The sequence below is a fragment of the Coenobita brevimanus genome, chromosome 100, assembly GCF_032717465.1.
Source record: "Coenobita brevimanus isolate Jiangsu-jjx chromosome 100, ASM3271746v2, whole genome shotgun sequence".
Lineage (NCBI taxonomy): Eukaryota > Metazoa > Arthropoda > Malacostraca > Decapoda > Coenobitidae > Coenobita > Coenobita brevimanus.
Genome location: NC_137053.1, coordinates 64,380,503 through 64,391,233, shown reverse-complemented (window position 1 = coordinate 64,391,233; position 10,731 = coordinate 64,380,503). Strand labels below are relative to the sequence as shown.

Sequence of the window (10,731 nt, the reverse complement as noted above, 5' to 3'; positions counted from 1 at the left end):
ACACCTTAATCCTGTAAGGGGTGGCCACAAACAACTCGCCTTCATGTTGCCCTGCTACCAGCTCACTCCCCCCTATCCCATATACTGTACCATTCCATTCCATCCCTCCATCTCATCCTTGGCCTTCCTCTCCCTCTCCCCCCCTCCACCTCATTCACATACACTCTTCTCATCAGTCCCTCACTCTCCATCCTCTCCACATGGCCAAACCACCTCAGTGTGTTTCTCCTAATGCTTCCTATCACATCCACACCACAACACTCCCTCACTTCCTCATTTGTCAGTCTGTCTCTCCATGCAACTCCACATGCTTCTCTCAAATAGCTCATTTCCACTGCTGTTACTCTTGACTTCTGTCCCTCCAACAAGGTCCAAGCTTCAGTCCAAGCCTCACTTCCATGTATTAGAGTTGCTTTCACAATACTGTCATGTAGTAACTTTTTCACTTCCATGCTCACTTCCCTGTTTCCTATCACTGCTTTCAAGGAACTAGCAATCTTTCTTCCTTGTTGTACCCTTTCAAGCACTTCACCCTCTAAACTTCCATCCTTGCTCATCACGCTACCCAAGTACTTATACGCACTCACATTTTCCATTTCCCCCTCATCCAATCTCACTGTGCATTCAATAACTTCACTTCTCTCAAAGACCATAACTTTACTCTTCCCTACATTCACCTTTAGATTCCATCTCTCAAACACTCTCCCAGACTCATCCACCAAGCCTTGCAGCTCCCCTTTGTCTTCACTTAACAACACAATATCATCTGCAAACAACAGTACAGGGAGTTTCCAAACACTGCCCTCTCTTGTTAGAGCTGCTCCAACATCCACTGCCCTCCCTTATATCTTTTATAGTCCCATCCATATATAGATTGAACAACCTGGAGACATGACACATCCCTGTTTCAATCCAACTTTCAAATAGAAAAATTCACTCAGTTCACTATCCACATACACTGCAGCCATAGCACCCGCATACATACTCTTCTTGGTATTTAACAACTTCCCATCTACTCCATATATTCTTAATACTTTCCACAATTCTTGTCTATCCACCCTGTCATATGCTTTCTCCAAATCCATGAAGGCCACATACAACTTCTTTCTCTTCTCTAGAAACGCTTCCACTAAAAGATCTAAGAATGAATGTCTGATCTACACAACCTCTTCCCTTCCTACAACCTCCCTGCTCTTCTCCAACTAATTTCTCTGTTATTTCCCTAACTCTACCAATAAGTATACTGTACTGCCATATACTTTTCCTATTACACTAAGAAAACAAATACCCCTATGATTACCACATACAGTACTTCTTTTTCCCTTTTTCCTTTGTACAGGGGAATAATTATTCTTGACTTCCAATCCTCCGGGACTTTACCTTCCTCCCAGGCCAATCTACGCATCTTCCACATCCATTCTACTACTGTCTCTCCCCCATGCTTCAGCATTTCATCACACAGTCCATCAATTCCTGGGGCTTTCCCCATTTTAACTTTCTTCACCGCTTCCACAACTTCCATCCCACTGATTTCTTGCTCTCTTCTCACATCCCTCCATCTCCCAGCCATTCTCCAGCCACTTACACTCGCATTACTTTCATTCTCTGTGTTCAACAATTCCTTAAAGTGTTCTCTCCTTCTGCTCACTTTTTCTCCCTTGTCCACTAGTAATCTATCATTTTTATTTTTCACTCCCCAACTAACTTCTTTGGCACCCTATCTAATTCTCTTTACCTCTTTCCAAAACATATTCTTTACATTCTCTCCACTTTACACTCAAATTCCTTCCAAATTCCTCATCCACTCTCTTCTTACTCTCTCCTACTAATCTTTTCACCTCTCACTTCCTCTCTACATATAACTCTCTCTTCTGTCTCTCAACTTCTTCCATGCCCCTGTTTCTCATTCATTCACTATATGCTTTCTTCTTTTATGGCACAGCCTGTCTCACCTCTTCATTCCATCATGGGGAACGCGGTAGCTCGGTGGTAGGGTGTTGGGCTCATAATCATGAGGTTGCGAGTTCGCGTCCCTCCCGGTGGCTGCTGTGCTGTGAGAGGTAGCGCTCTCTTGTAACCCTAGCAGGGCTATATGATCTGATGAGGTCTAGCTCGTGGATTAATCCCCTTTATTCCACCATGCTGTTCCTTGCACCCCTTTTCATCTTCTCTTCACCCCAAAATAAGATACACCAAATTAGAGGAAGAGTTATAGTAAGCTCTTGTTATATATTGCCTTTTCTTTTCTTTTTTCTTTTTTTCGTTTTTACAAGTCCACAGAAATTTACAGAAATATCGCGGGTGAAAAAATTGCCATTTTCTCACAGTTTACAGAGCCAGTTATACTGAAGTCCAATACAGTATTCTAAACACATCCCCCAAATATACCAAAGTCTTATTGTAGGTATGACGAAAAGAGCCAGGTAAGTTGGAACTCCATTTGAAATGGTTACGGGTACAAATAGGGCACAGTCCAGGCTGCTGTTATTGTTCTTTCACCTTAACTTGTTCCTGATTTTTGTCCTTTTGTTGTTTGTTTCATTTAGTGTAGTGCTCTGGCTCTACATCCTTTCTACAGCAGTTCGCAACTAGGACCATGCCAGTTCTCTTCTTACAACTCGGCATTCAAGATGGAGAGATCACAATTTTAGACCAGGTTAGAGTAAAATGATTATAGTCACTAACTCCATGAGTCTTGGTGGCACCCTATATAGTTTTCTTGCTGCTACGCAACGGTTTTATTCTATCTATCTATCCAACTAAAAAAAAAATTTCATGGAAGGGGTCTAGTATGGCTATATCTGACCCCTCCAACCTAAAAAGCTTATCCTAAGCAAAATAAAATCACAAAGAGATGGCAAGAAAAAAGGAAATAAAATCCATGACACTATGTGGGCTAAGGATGGGAAAAACAGGGGCTTGTTCATTAGGTAGACCAGTTAACCTTTTGCTTTTACTTTCTTCTTGCTGCCAAAAGAAGATTTGATTAAGCTTTTCAGAGACCCCACATAGTGAAGTAGTTATTGCATGTTTAACCCAACAAAGATCCGTAACCCCTTTCAGTTTAGTTGTTGGCCAGACTGGAGAGTCAATTTGACTAGCAAACTGGTGACCAAAGGGAAGTCATGTATGTGTCAGCTTAAGACTTACCAAATCTCATACAACCACCACTGGTGCACATGCAAAGTGTGGGAGTGACCCAGTTCTGTTATGTGAAAACAAACTTATGTAGTCTGTGTCAGACCTTTATCAGTTGCAAATCTTTCCCCTGAGCTGTTTGGTAGTACAGTAGAGTAATTAACAGTACAGTACATCTTCTGACTGAATGGGTTGGTGGAAGGGTGGAGAGTGAGAGATTGATGAAGAAAGTGTATGTGAGTGAGGTGGAGAGGGGAGAGGGAGGGGGAGGCCAAGGATGAGATGGAGGGATGGAGTGGAGAGTTATATGAGAGAAGGGGGTGTGAGCTGGGAGCAAGGCAGTTAAATGCCTGGGGACAAGGCTACATGGAGGCGACTTGTTTGTGGCCACCCTTTATGGGATTAAGGTGTCTGGCATGAGATAGATGGATAGATATTCTGAGAAAGACAAATGGCAAGAATGTGTTCCATTACTGGCATATGTAAGACAGTGAAGAAATATTGGATAATTTGCGGATTTTAGGGAGAGGCAAGCTGCACAAATATGCAGCACAGTATTTAATGCCAATTCTGGTGAGCAGTTGTTGCATCTGCTTCACAATTTGGACGTGTCAGTCACCTTCTTCCTTGATACATTATATCAGTGTTTCTCAAGTGGTCCATGGTGACTTTTTGGGTGGTCCACAGGACGTTCACTGTATTTGGTAATAAACTGGAGATTGGTGCATATATTTTTAAATTTATTGAAAATTCAGTACGAAAAATTTTATCAAAATAAATAATTGGCCATTCAGTTTATTGTATTAATCCTATTGATTATTCCAGTATGACTGATACTTACCCAGATCTGTCAACACATGCAGTCAGATGTCTTCTGCCATTTGCATCAGCTTCCATGTGTGAGAGCAGATTTTCATGTTTGTTGCACATTAAGTCCAAACAGAGGAATCGGCTTGCAGTGGAAAGCGATATTCATTATGCATTACCAAGTACCACTCCTAACATTAAAAAGCTTGTCAGTGAGAAGAGAATCCAAAAGTCTGGTTGCAAAGAAAAATGTTGGTTGTATACTCCTACATAATTTCATGTTTGTTAGAAATAAATTTCACAGCAAAATGTTAGAGAAGTATTCATGTATTTCCTGGAAATTATGTTTGGAAGAAATATATTTCAGACCAAAATGTCAGCTGTCTACTATTTTATATCATTTCTCGAACTTCTGTTCATTAGAAATATATTTCTAACCAAAAACGTTTGTTGTCTATGCTTTGTTTATCATTACTCAAAAATGAAATGGTCCACGATATTTTTTTTTAATTGGGCTGGTGGTCCATGGCCTGAAACAAGTTGAGAACCACTGCATTATATGAAAGGGATTGATTTATGGCCAGAGAAACATGCCAAGTTTCTCTAAGCTTGGAATATTTGACCAGCAGAGGAGAGTGAAAATTAAAAGGGGGAAATCTTGTAAGAGGCAAACTTATGTTTCTGACTGTACTGTGCTTATGACTGACTCTCAGGCTGTGTGGAGGACGTGTTTGTCTACTAGGTCCAGGTAGGTATTAATCCTTTTATTCCAATGGCATATTTTTCATTTTAATGCTACCACCAGAAATTTTCTTTTTTTTTAACCACTAAAACTGAAGGAGTTCATTAAAGGTCTATGTATCACCCTCCTTTTAAAAAGTTTATCCAAAACTGAATCAAGTTGTCTGGAGATAACATTAACAAAGTACAATAAGGTTAAAGGACAAAATGCACTTAGCCTGTGGGTCAGTTACTTGCAGACATTGGACTGATTCCAGCAGAGTGAAAGGACAGGTGGATTACATGATGTCGTAGGATGTTAGGATGTAATTGGGACAGGTTGCATTGGAGATTGGAGTTTGATGTTGATCAATAATGGGTGGAAGGGATGAGTAAGGAGAGCGGTTGTAGAAGGAGAGGCGAGAAAGAGTACTGCAGTTAGCAGGGTATTTAAGGCATTGTCAGGAATAAGGATGTCTCTGGAGCAGGATTTGCTTGAAGGAATGATTGATAAGCTGAATACAGGTTCAGGGATCAAGTGAGAGGGACACTATAGGAGAAGGCTTATGATGAATAACCTACATAGGCACTGCAATGGCCATTTCCTAACATTGAATCTATATTTAACTTTGATGATGGGGTTGAGGACTGGTGAAAGCATTGTGTGATGGTTATCCTGGTGAGTCTCAAAATGTTTCTGCAATTGTCATTTATGACACCAGCAGTGGTTCTCATTAGAAAGCAGGGACACAACTTGAGACAGTGGATGGGTGTACAATATTTTTGTGTGTTCTGCCACCATGTGGTACTGAAGTTTAGTCATAAAAAGAGTACCAAATGGATTTATTTATCAGTTACCAGACATATTAATCCCTTTAGGAGTAACCACAGACAAATCACCTCCATGTCACTCTGTCATCTGCCATTTAGCTGCTTTCCCTCCAGATCACACACCACTCTCTAGTTTATCTCTCCACATCATCCCTGCATCTCACCCTTAGTCTCCTGTTTCACCTTACTCATATACTGTACACTGATCTAGTCAGTCTTTCATTCTCCATCCTCTCCACATGGTCACCATCTCAAAGTATTGCTCTTAACATCTCCAGTCACATCAACATGAACACCACAATCCTTCTTTACTTGTGCACATGTTTATTGCCAAATAATGTGCTAGACTTAACTGATCATCACACACACACACACACACACACACACACAACTCTTGGCCACAAATGTGTTGGAAAGTGTTACAGGTACTCTGAGATGGTTTGCTGAAGTGGAGAGTGAAGAATGAGATAATGACCAAGAGTGTATATGGGTTAGCAGGAGGGGGAGGGGGAGACAGAGGATGAGGTGGAGGGGTACATGAATGAGGAACTGAACTGAAATGTTTATTGTTGTAAAAGCATACAGAGTACACTACATTGGCAGGTCTTGCCAAACACCTCCTTCAGCAAATGTACATATGTAGTCCAATCAGTGGTTACAAAGTGCACATGGTTACCCCTTCTAGCATAAATTCTTAGCTGTAAGCCATAAGTAGGGAAACATAATATTGCATTTCCATTTAAAGTAAGGCTGCATACTGGAATATATGTACTGTATGCTTGCTGTTCCTGAACCTGGAAGATTAGATAATAACAGCAGTGAACAACTGAGCAAAACCGAAGACAGTTTAAACTTCATCAGTTTGTGATAACTTTTCGTTAATCTCAAAAACAACATTATTAAGTAATGTAGATAAATATTCTGGTAAGTCTTAAATAATATTTTAAGTTTGCCGCTCGAACCGTAGTACGGCCTTGCGCATATAAAAGTAGTGTAGTGGATTATGCATTTTGTATAATTGTTTAAGGATACCTAAGTAAATATACACAAATGCAACAGGCAGTTGATAATTCATGATATTAGTTTATACCTAAGAATCCATGCAAGTACATAGGAATGTTATCCTGAGTTTATATTTGCATTTAGCGTCTACATGCACAGTTTGATTAATCTTATTTTTACTATAGTAACAATATAAACATCCAAATACTGTGGATATTAGGATTCACAAATAAGTACCATAATTTTTTCCTTGGCGCTTTTAGGCATCATTGCATGAATTCATCACACAAAAATAATTTTGTATTTTTAAATTTGCATGAAACATGCAATGATATCAGATTTCCATCTCAATTAACTATTTACGAAGAATATATAATTGAGCACCCACTGTGTCCGTGTTGGCTGGGCTGGGATTGAGATTGAGATATGGCAACGGTGTGTATTTCGTAGCAAGTGTAATGGAAGGGAGCGAAACATCCGAATTGTCTTTATTTTAGGAAAAAAAATTTTACTTGCACAGGATTTTTGTGTAAAGAGGGCGGCCATCCGGATAGATCGGTTATAGTAAGGCAAGTATGGTGTGGTTAAGGTGAATCAGCCCCTGAGGAGAGCAAGACTAAGCTTAAAATAGTGAGCATCCTTGAAAAAGCAGAGTGGTCCAAGTCCTTCAGTGCTCTTATCTCGTCATTTTCCGTAGTAGGCCAGATAGGATGTTACATTTCCCCACTTAAAATGTCTCCTGTAGTCTGAGTCAGACTGATGACGTCCGTTGCAGCTGCTGGGTGACAGGACAGTCCTTTGATGCCAGTGGGTAATGTAGTGTGAGATTTGTTTTGATCTGAAAATGTAGTGGCCAGTGGCAGGATAAACATGATGGACTTGGACACTGGTTAACAGTTTGACGTCCAGCTACAGTAGGCTTCATCTGTCATATTTTTGCTGCATCACAACCATTTTGTGTAGTACAGGCGCTGCCTTTCGCCATGTAAAGGTTAATGGTTAACATTTCCTCAAACCCTTCGTTATAATAACCGACTCAAAATTACATTCTTTCCATGTTACAGTACATGGTAGGACACTAGTTAACCTTTTACCCACCACACAGATGTCATCAGTCATACTCTTGCTGCCTCCAGACCGTGTTACTGAGTATGGGAGTTGCCTTTCATCATGTAAATGTTAAACATAGTCCCTATCCCTCAGAAGGGTTATAAATAGTCTCTGTCCCTTTGATAATTCCTGAAAACTATTTCTTCTTGCTACAGTACAATGGGACACAAGTTAGCATTTTGACAGCAACACAAATTTCATGTTCTTGATGCCTCCCAGCCACTGTTGAGCTGAGAAGTTGCCTGTCTTTGAGGTCTAACAACATTCTCCTGTAGCTTTGAATATGATTGAAAGCGCAACCATCTGTAGTTTATTCTTGGTACCTGCCAGATGGTTTTATGTAGTTTAGAAGTGGCCTAAGTTATGTAAACCCGGTCTGTCTGGCTGAGCAGACCCGCCTCACGCACACACACACACACACACACACACACACACACACACACACACACATATGCCAACTTCACGACTGAAGTAACACTTTGCTTGAAATGAAAATGGTAGCTCACAACTCTATTTGGTAGTCCTTAAGAAGACATAGGACCACCTTTTTGTGCAGTTTCCTCTATTATTTTCCTTACTATAGTTCTTCATGGGATTTTTAAAGTATTTTCTGATTGCATTTTCAAGTTTCAGTGTTTTTTATTTCGGTACCCTAAATATACACTTTATTTGAGGCAGTGGGATGACCTTACCATTTCAGTTCACATTCCTCCAGACTGTTTTCTGTAGTTTTCTGACTGTTTTCAGGATGATAAATTACCTTTTCCTGATGAAAAATTTCCCACTTCTGATCATCACGTTCATTAAGCCATAGCCTACCTACGATTGTTTATATTCAGTTTAATAAAAGAATCTTACTCTATGCACTGAAAAGTGTATTTTGTTTCCCAACTGGATGCTTGGTTAGGTTGGGTTGGGTTAGGTTAGGTTAGGTTAAATTAGATTAGATTGGGTTATTTTATTAGGTACAGTTAGGCTAGGTTAGGTTAGGTTTATGTAAACACTTAGGTTAGGACTCTCCTTTCCGTCATTACGCTGACAAATCAAAAGCGTTGACACAGCAGAACATAGCTTTCAGCAATGGGGAAACAGGTTTCACATGAAGTGTTTATTTACCACCCCAGAAGTACCGGTAATCAGAAAAATAGACTATCAGGAAGGAGAACTGATTTGGTAAGGTGCTTCTACTGCCTCAGATAAAGTAAGGTGCTTCTACTGCCTCAAATAAAGCATATGTTTACCTTTATTTCATTTAAATGTGATGAAAAGTGTCTAAAAATGGGGTGGTTGTTTACAGATAGATGCCATCTTGCGGTGTGTGAAGATACAAGGACGCCGTCTTAGAATGCCATGTTTGAGCGAAATTACCATAGGCTACCTTTATCAGTGCCCGTTTATACAGACCTAACCTAAATTTTTGTAACAACCCAGCCTTCTTTATCATAACACAACCAGTTTTATGCCTGGCTAATCTAACCAAAATTATCCCAACCTAACCTAACTCCTTATTTAATCATATTTTCCTGGTTTATCAATGGATCCCCTTCGTACTTGAAAACTCACTTCTGTTCACATTTACAAAGTCACTGAATCTCTTCAAGTGCAGGTAAAAATTTTTGCTATTTTTTGAGGTGGTCCTGTGTCTCTTTAATGATTACCCTTCATTTTATACCATACATACCGGTACTTTTGGTGATGTTTATGATGAAACTTACAATTTACTTCCCATTTTACTAAAGAACTCAGTATTTATTTCCTTTATTGCTGTTTCTTTCTTACCATACCTAGTGGATTTGTGCTATCACATAGTGTATACCTGTACCGGGTATGTGTTTTTTTTGTGTGCAAATGAATATTACCGAATCTTGTTGGAGCAGCTCTAGTGAGAGAGGGCAGTGTTTGGAAACTCCCCGTAAAGTTGTTTGCAGATGATACTGTGTTGTTAAGTGAAGACAGAGGGGAGCTGCAAGGCTTGGTGGATGAGTTTGGGAGAGTGTGGAAGAAACGGAATCTAAAGGTGAATGTAGGGAAGAGTAAAGTTATGGTCTTCGAGAGAAGTGAAGTTATTGAATGTACAGTGAGGTTAGATGAGAAGGAAATGGAAAATGTGAGTGTGTTTAAGTACTAGAGTAGTGTGATGAGTAAGGATGGAAATTTAGAGGTTGAAGTGCTTGAAAGGGTACAACAAGGAAGAAAGGTTGCTGGTACCTTGAAAACAGTGATAGGAAACAGGGAAGTGAGCATGGAAGTGAAAAAGTTACTACATGACAGTATTGTGATACCAACTCTAATGTTTGGAAGTGAAGCTTGGACCTTGTTGGAGGGACAGAAGTCAAGAGTGAGAGCAGTGGAAATGAGTTATTTGAGAGGAGCATGTGGAGTCGCATGGAGAGACACTGACAAATGAGGAAGTGAAGGAGCGTTGTGGTGTGGATGTGGATGTGATAGGAAGCACTTGGATGTGGATGTGATTGGAAGCATTTGGATGTGGATGTGATAGAAGCTTTAGGAGAAACACACTGAGGTGGTTTGGCCATATGGAGAGGATGGAGAGTGAGAGACTGATGAGGAGAGTGTATGTGAGTGAGGTGGAAGGGGGGAGAGGGAGGGGGAGGCCAAGGAAGAGATGGAGGGGTGGAGTGGAGAGGTATATGAGAGAGGGGGGTGTGAGCTGGGAGCAGGGCAATGAAATGGCGGGAGGCAGGGCGACATGGAGGTGATTTGTTTGTGGCCACCTCTTACCGGAATTAGGCATTTAGCAATAGATAGATAGATAGGTAGAGGTCTAGGTCTGTGTGTCTGTTACCATGTTAACTTTGCAGCCGCTCAAGGTATCATAAAAAAATATTACAGGTGTGTAGTAGGGATAGAAAATCTTCTACGAGTACCGGTATTGTTTTCATTTTGTCTGTATGTCTCTGTGTTTATTAGCATGATAACTTCGCAGCTGCTCAAAATATCATCACGAAATTTTACAGGTGTGTAGAAGGGATGAAAGTCTCCTATGAGTTTGAAATGGTTGAAAGTAGGTCAAGGTCTGTGTGTCTGTTACCACGATAACTTGCAGCCGCTCAAGATATCATCACAGAATTCTTACAGGTGTGCAGTAGAGATGAAAATCTC

At 40.4% G+C, this 10,731-nt stretch overlaps 1 protein-coding gene across 1 annotated transcript in view; it reads left to right on the top strand.

Moving 5' to 3' along the window:
* The first annotated feature begins 6,911 nt into the window (after positions 1 to 6,911).
* The window catches only part of drk (growth factor receptor-bound protein 2 drk), a 38,974-nt gene continuing 35,154 nt past the window's right edge, over positions 6,912 to 10,731 (top strand). The window contains exon 1 of the mRNA XM_080284034.1: positions 6,912 to 6,933. The gene's annotated coding sequence lies outside the window, so the exon portion shown is untranslated. The remainder of the gene's footprint in view (positions 6,934 to 10,731) is intronic.